Source organism: Pinus tabuliformis, chromosome 9 (assembly GCF_031772625.1).
Source record: "Pinus tabuliformis cultivar Carrire ecotype Pingquan chromosome 9, CPIR1, whole genome shotgun sequence".
Lineage (NCBI taxonomy): Eukaryota > Viridiplantae > Streptophyta > Pinopsida > Pinales > Pinaceae > Pinus > Pinus tabuliformis.
The window spans coordinates 194649215-194657741 of NC_142307.1; the positions used below are offsets into that span (position 1 = coordinate 194649215).

Consider the following 8527-nt stretch of genomic DNA (forward strand, 5'->3'; position numbering starts at 1 on the left):
GCTGTCACATCCTCTACTAAAAGCATCAAAAAAGGGGAAGCATTGTTTTCATTTCATCGGTTGTTGGTGTTGTAGCTACTCTCTGGTACCATATATGCAGCCAGCAAAGGAGCAATGAGCCAACTCACAAAAAATCTTGCATGTGAGTGGACAAGTGACAACATACGTGTTAACTGTGTGACACATGGCAAGTTTCTGAAGGAGGAATATTCTTTACATTTACTATTTTGACTACACGTTCCTCTAAGGCGTTGGCGTGGCTTCATGATTGAATGCCTGTTATATTGGGGACAGAGGGCATTTGATATTTGGAGTTGCAGGGGTGCAAAGCATGGCTATGGAAATGGCGACCATGCGAAAAATCTCCAGTTCACCCTTGTTTAGGTCCGGATCGGCTATGTTATAAAGAGCTCTGTAATCTACTGTTGCTCTTTCCAACGAGGCCGACTACTCTCGTCTCGAAAAACAAAAGTCCCATGTCACTTGTCCAAAGCAGCTGAATGCTCCACTGGAGGAGGTCGATCCCGAGATTGCGAATATCATAGAATTTGAAAAAATCGATAATGGAAGGGTATTGAACTTATCCCTTCAGAGAACTTTACTTCATTATCAGTCATGCAGGCTGTAGGATCAGTCATGACCAATAAATACAGTGAAGGCTATCCTGGTGCAAGATACTATGGAGGAAATGAATTCATTGACATGGCAGAGTCGTTATGTCAGAAAAGAGCATTGGAAGCATTTGGTTTGGATCCAGATAAATGGGGAGTTAATGTACAACCCTTGTCAGGCTCTCCGGCTAATTTTCAAGTTTACACTGCTTTGTTGAAGCCCCATAATCGTATCATGGCACTTGATCTTCCACATGGTGGTCATCTGTCTCATGGTTACCAGACCGATACTAAAAAGATCTCAGCAGTTTCAATTTTTTGAAACAATGCCTTATAGATTGGATGAATCTACAGGCTATATTGATTATGTTCAGCTGGAGAAAAGTGCAGTCCTATTCAGGCCTAAACTTATGATTGCTGGTGCTAGTGCTTATGCACGCCATTATGACTATGCACAGATGCGCAAGGTTTGTGACAAGCAAAAAGCTGTGTTGTTGGCGGACATGGCACACATAAGTGGACTTGTTGCAGCTGGTGTAGTTCCATCTCCTTTTGAGTTTGCAGATGTAGTGACCACTACTACACACAAGTCACTCCGTGGTCCTCGTGGTGCAATGATATTTTATAGAAAGGGCATCAAAGAAATTAACAAGCAGGGGCAAGAGGTTAAGTATGATTATGAGAAAAAGATTAATGCAGCTGTGTTTCCTGGTCTTCAAGGTGGTCCTCACAATCATACCATAACTGGCTTAGCTGTTGCTCTTAAACAGGCAACTACCTCAGAGTATAAAGCACATCAAGGAGAGGGGCTTCGAAACAATTTTCTTTCTCACATTCGGGCAGTGGATGGAATTTTTCATGTTTGTAGGGCATTTGACGATTCAGATGTTATTTACGTAGAGGATATTGTTGACCCTGTAAGGGATTTAGAAGTGATAACTGAAGAGCTACGTTTAAGGGATCTTGAGTTAATGGAAAGAAGGATGGAAGACCTTGAAAAGTCCATGAAGCGGAGCAATGATAAGCAGTTAAAAATAGGAATGGAGTGATGCACAAAGGTCAAGGCATGGCTTGAGGAAGGAAAAGATGTTAGACTTAGTGATTGGAAAGCTGCTGATGTTGAGATGCAGAATACATTTCAGTTATTGAGTGCGAAACCTGTTGTTTACTTGGTGAATATGACTGAAAAGGACTATCAAAGAAAGAAGAATAAATGTCTACCAAAAATACATTCTTAGGTTCAGGGGCATGGAGGTGAACCCATTATTCCTTTCAGTGGTGTTCTAGAGCAGAAACTTGCAGTATGCCCCCGGATGAAGCTGAAAGAGGTAATGAAATTTGAGGATTTGAAGGAATTGGGTAGTGAATCAGCTGTCAAGGCTGCAGGCAAGTACAGACAAGAGGGAAAGACGTATGTGGTGCAAGATGGTAACATTATTCTTTTAAAATTTAATGTCTCTGGCGGGAAGAAATGATTTACCATAAGGTGGTTTTTGCAATCATTTAATATCATTCTCTGTGCAATAATAGCAGGGGCACAATTTAAGTTTTTATTAGATTGAATTAAGATTCATGCTCAGCTAATATGTACCACCTGCAGCCATTGATGTTGCTTAGGATAGCATTAGCTGATATTCTGTGATATGGTCTATTTATTAAAATATGATATTTTTGATGGTGCTGGTTGCTTGAACTAGAGCAAAAGATACATGGTGGAAACTTATTAGACATGGTTTCAGATTAAGAGGAAACATACTTCTCAAAGGGTTGAAGCTTTCTCAAATGCTGTCAATGAACTTGTTTAAAAGGGTCTGATATTAAAAGTTCAGCAAAGGATCAAAGATGTATCTAGAATGGCAATCTGCATGTCAGCTGAAGAAGACAATGCTTTGTCTTTACCAAGTTTTAGTGTCTACCCTCAGCTATATGTTACCAGCATTGATTCATTCAGGAGGTAACGGCCTATTTCACAGGTTTGGCAATACCACAAGCTCAGCATGTAATTCAAGTTGTTGATAAAGTAAGAGGGATGCAGTGGCCTCCTGATGTGATACAAGTCTCATTGGATGCCACTGTTGGAAAAAGTGCAGCCATAAGTAATAAAGGCTTTGATATCCAAAAGGTGAACCTTATGCAGCAGGAGAATGATTTGACTGTAAGGATGACATTGCATACCCTGAGGATTGAAGAATAAACTTCAAGGTCATGTGTCTACAACATGCAAGTATATTGCTTGTTCTGTGCTGGAAAATGATAGTCAAAGACTCAGCTGAGGAGATCATTAATAAATGTAGCACAGTGTTAGCAGAAAACCAGTGAGGAGGACTGTGTTTTTAAATCACACAGCAGTTTCGTAGCGCGCTACGAAACTGCTGTAGGTGATGTTTTCAATGCAAAATGAACAGTTTGACCGGGAATGTTAGAGGAGAGACACCTGTACATCAACGCAGAATACAGCGCATCTGGAGACATGGTATGGTATTTGGTAGCAGCGTTCAAATACTTTGAGTTATTAAAGATTTGGGAGCATACTGCTACACTTTCGGAGAATGTTGGGAGACAGAGACCGTTAAAATAGAGCACATCTTTTGGTAAATTAATGAGCCATTAGCGCTTTCAAGCATCCAAAGTCAGCATTCCTTGCATCTGTAGCTCAGCCATCTCAGCCTAACTGAAGGAGGACAGCTGTCAAGGATCCAAGAAGAATCAAGTATACGAGGAGAATGAAATTAGTGTTTTAGTTTGATTAGGATTTTGTGTAATTACAGCTCAGCATGTTTGTAATTAATGAATTAGTTTAATAGCATGTAGGAGTAGTTAATAGGGCCTTCGAGCCCATTCTAGAGAGGGAGGAATAGATTCCTATAAAGGGATCAGATTAGGATGTAATAGGGGTTGGACATTTTATACAAAAACAGAGTTATTTGGGCCAATGTAAAGACTTGTTACAGTAATAGTAAAACAGTGGTTATTTCTTCTCAAGATTCTCAATGGATTATTTTGTTCAAATATGATGGTGGTGTTTTATCTTATATGTTCTTTTACAGCCTTGTTATAACATAATCACTCAGAATTCATTTCTAATGCTCTGACTTCCTGTATGTTTGGCAAGCTGTGGTTTGTGTGAAATATGTTTGAACATCTAATGCAAAGAGCCTTGACTTCCATGAAATGACTGTGCTTTTGTTTATTAAATGTGTAAGACTCCATAGCCCAATGAAGACCAATTTGATATGTGTTCAACCAGCTTTTGTTTTCATGAATGAGTGAAGAGTTAGCCATCTGTTGTTGTGATTGATTTCTATCAAAAGTCTGTGAGAGAGCCCTCTCTGACTAGGAAGGCTAATTCCTAGTCTAAAGTCTGGTTGAAAGAGTTACATAAAATCTTACTTGGTTGCAGCCCTTAGTACTAATTTTGTGATAACATTTTGGTGCGTCTGCCGGGAGACTGAAGCTTACTCTCTCCCGAAATTTGAAGATTGGATTTCTGAAGGTAGCAGGAGTTCAAAATGATTTTCGAGGCTGCAAAACTACCTTGGCGACTCCATTGTTGAAGAATTCAAGGTTTATATATTCATGGTGATTCCACTGGAGTTATGAAGGACCCAGAAGCTGCCATTCTTTGTTCAAGGTATGCATGCATAGATTTCTCAGGAATTCATGGTTTCCCAAATCATTTTCCCAAGGATGCATATTTTCTAAGGAATGGTCCCAAATACAACGGAGAAGATTTGAGTTTAACCTTGGATCATATATCAGATTTTTGTGAATTTTTAGAGCTTCTGAGAGTTAAACATGAGGATGTTTGTATAAGGTTATTCTATGATTCACTTCAAGGGAAGTGCAAACAGTGGGTTGAATGCTTGCCTACCAAATCCATTAAGTCATTTCAAGACTTATGGCTTATGTTTTTGGAAGAATGGATAGATAGGTCAGAGGTGGTGGTAAACTCTCCTTCAGTGGAGGGTTTCAAACAATGGAATGATGATCATAGTAAAGAAGAAACAAATGAATCTTTTTCTTTGTCCTTATCCTCATATCTGAAATCCTTTGACTGCAAGTCAGAGGATAAGATGAAATTTTTTGATGAATTTGCCAAAGACATTGAGAAAGAAATTGAAGGTTTAGAAGGACAAATTCAGGCATACAGTTTTCATGATCATGATCATTATTCTCAGAAATTTTCTATGGCAGAATGCAAGGAGACTATGCTGGTTCCTTTCTCTTTCACGATTGAGGAACTGAACACTGTGGTTGAAGATCAGTTTGCACAGCTGGAAAGTTTCAAGGAAAGACAAGCTGATCATGTATTCTGGGATCCTGTAGCTGATTACATGGAAGAGTTTTACTCTCAAGTTTTTCAGTTTTCCTATAAAGATCAGAGACAAATTCAGTGGCAGCGGTCATCCTACTATCATATTGGCTCTGAACTCCAATGCGGTCAAAGTAATAAAACATCAGATAAAACAGAGGATTGGCTGCATTGGAAATTTCACATTGATTGAGCTGAAGAAGTTGAAATTGTTAGGGTAGGTAGGTATAGGTAAATGCAAATAAGCTCAAGGTTAACTGAGCATTTCTTTTTTCAGTAGATGTAGTTTTCTTTCTCCTACAGTCATGCTTGTCAAGCAAATTTCTGTTTGTCACAAATGGATAAGGCACTGGAGCTGCATGTTCTTAGCGCACCACAAGGGTACACTATCCCAAGTGGAGCCACTGTTATCACTGAAAAGTCTGTTGCCAAAAAAAAAAAAAAAAATTTAGCCTAGCTTAAAGTCAGGCTGTTTTCGCAGCGCATAAATCCGTTAGCAGTTTCGCAGCGCCATCTGTTTTAGTGATTTCGTAGCGAAAACACTGACCTTGCACTGGTTGCGCTGCGAAATTGGGAAATGACAAGATTTAAAGTGAATTGATGGAAACACTGTAGGAAACGAGGTTTGTCAAGCTGTTATATGTGGGCTTGTACTCCATTGAAGGGGAACATTCCAGTGGTAATTTTGCTTTGCGCTCACAGCTGTTGTGGCAGGTTCTCATGATCACCAACGAAGGTCCATCAAAACTCTGTTTCATACTCAAGTCTCAAAACCATGGTTCCTTTTGAAATCAATGCTCGATCAGAATCGGTTATGAGAAGGCTTTTGTTCATCGACTTATTCCAAGTTATCATTGCCTTGTGTCAGTTGAAGGGTTTTACGAGTGGAAAAAGGATGGAGCGAAGAAGCAACCATTCTATATACATTTTCAAGATAAATGAACAAAGGATTTCCACTGTTAATGACATGTTCGCGTACAGAGAAGGATTTTAATGAATGTTTGACTCAGTGGAAGGAATCTGGGCTGCAGTTTGATGCTTATCATATATCTCAGCTGTCACATCCTCTACTAAAAGCATCAAAAAAGGGGAAGCATTAATTTCATTTCATCGGTTGTTGGTGTTGTAGCTACTCTCTGGTACCATATATGCAGCCAGCAAAGGAGCAATGAGCCAACTCACAAAAAATCTTACATGTGAGTGGACAAGTGACAACATACGTGTTAACTGTGTGACACATGGCAAGTTTCTGAAGGAGGAATATTCTTTACATTTACTATTTTGACTACACGTTCCTCTAAGGCGTTGGCGTGGCTTCATGATTGAATGCCTGTTATATTGGGGACAGAGGGCATTTGATATTTGGAGTTGCAAGGGTGCAAAGCATGGCTATGGAAATGGCGACCATGCGAAAAATCTCCAGTTCACCCTTGTTTAGGTCCGGATCGGCTATGTTATAAAGAGCTCTGTAATCTACTGTTGCTCTTTCCAACGAGGCCGACTACTCTCGTCTCGAAAAACAAAAGTCCCATGTCACTTGTCCAAAGCAGCTGAATGCTCCACTGGAGGAGGTCGATCCCGAGATTGTGAATATCATAGAATTTGAAAAAATCGATAATGGAAGGGTATTGAACTTATCCCTTCAGAGAACTTTACTTCATTATCAGTCATGCAGGCTGTAGGATCAGTCATGACCAATAAATACAGTGAAGGCTATCCTGGTGCAAGATACTATGGAGGAAATGAATTCATTGACATGGCAGAGTCGTTATGTCAGAAAAGAGCATTGGAAGCATTTGGTTTGGATCCAGATAAATGGGGAGTTAATGTACAACCCTTGTCAGGCTCTCCGGCTAATTTTCAAGTTTACACTGCTTTGTTGAAGCCCCATAATCGTATCATGGCACTTGATCTTCCACATGGTGGTCATCTGTCTCATGGTTACCAGACCGATACTAAAAAGATCTCAGCAGTTTCAATTTTTTGAAACAATGCCTTATAGATTGGATGAATCTACAGGCTATATTGATTATGTCCAGCTGGAGAAAAGTGCAGTCCTATTTAGGCCTAAACTTATGATTGTTGGTGCTAGTGCTTATGCACGCCATTATGACTATGCACAGATGCGCAAGGTTTGTGACAAGCAAAAAGCTTTGTTGTTGGCGGACATGGCACACATAAGTGGTCTTGTTGCAGCTGGTGTAGTTCCATCTCCTTTTGAGTTTGCAGATGTAGTGACCACTACTACACACAAGTCACTCCGTGGTCCTCGCGGTGCAATGATATTTTATAGAAAGGGCATCAAAGAAATTAACAAGCAGGGGCAAGAGGTTAAGTATGATTATGAGAAAAAGATTAATGCAGCTGTGTTTCCTGGTCTTCAAGGTGGTCCTCACAATCATACCATAATTGGCTTAGCTGTTGCTCTTAAACAGGCAACTACCTCAGAGTATAAAGCACATCAAGGAGAGGGGCTTCGAAACAATTTTCTTTCTCACATTCGAGCAGTGGATGGAATTTTTCATGTTTGTAGGGCATTTGACGATTCAGATGTTATTTACATAGAGGATATTGTTGACCCTGTAAGGGATTTAGAAGTGATAACTGAGGAGCTACGTTTAAGGGATCTTGAGTTAATGGAAAGAAGGATGGAAGACCTTGAAAAGTCCATGAAGCGAAGCAATGATAAGCAGTTAAAAATAGGAATGGAGTGATGCACAAAGGTCAAGGCATGGCTTGAGGAAGTAAAAGATGTTAGACTTAGTGATTGGAAAGCTGCTGATGTTGAGATGCAGAATACATTTCAGTTATTGAGTGCGAAACCTGTTGTTTACTTGGTGAATATGACTGAGAAGGAATATCAAAGAAAGAAGAATAAATGTCTACCAAAAATACATTCTTAGGTTCAGGGGCATGGAGGTGAACCCATTATTCCTTTCAGTGGTGTTCTAGAGCAGAAACTTGCAGTATGCCCCCGGATGAAGCTGAAAGAGGTAATGAAATTTGAGGATTTGAAGGAATTGGGTAGTGAATCAGCTGTCAAGGCTGCAGGCAAGTACAGACAAGAGGGAAAGACGTATGTGGTGCAAGATGGTAACATTATTCTTTTAAAATTTAATGTCTCTGGCGGGAAGAAATGATTTACCATAAGTGGTTTTTGCAATCATTTAATATCATTCTCTATGCAATAATAGCAGGGGCACAATTTAAGTTTTTATTAGATTGAATTAAGATTCATGCTCAGCTAATATGTACCACCTGCAGCCATTGATGTTGCTTAGGATAGCATTAGCTGATATTCTGTGATATGGTCTATTTATTAAAATATGATATTTTTGATGGTGCTGGTTGCTTGAACTAGAGCAAAAGATACATGGTGGAAACTTATTAGACATGGTTTCAGATTAAGAGGAAACATACTTCTCAAAGGGTTGAAGCTTTCTCAAATGCTGTCAATGAACTTGTTTATAAGGGTCTGATATTAAAAGTTCAGCAAAGGATCAAAGATGTATCTAGAATGGCAATCTGCATGTCAGCTGAAGAAGACAATGCTTTGTCTTTACCAAGTTTTAGTGTCTACCCTCAGCTATATGTTACCAGCATT

The 8527-nt window shown here is 39.6% G+C and overlaps 2 pseudogenes; both read left to right on the forward strand.

Moving 5' to 3' along the window:
• The first annotated feature begins 331 nt into the window (after positions 1–331).
• On the forward strand, positions 332–2293 carry LOC149147804 (serine hydroxymethyltransferase, mitochondrial pseudogene; annotated as a pseudogene).
• Positions 2294–6308: 4015 nt separating this feature from the next.
• On the forward strand, positions 6309–8068 carry LOC149147805 (serine hydroxymethyltransferase, mitochondrial pseudogene; annotated as a pseudogene).
• The last annotated feature ends 459 nt before the right edge of the window (positions 8069–8527 follow it).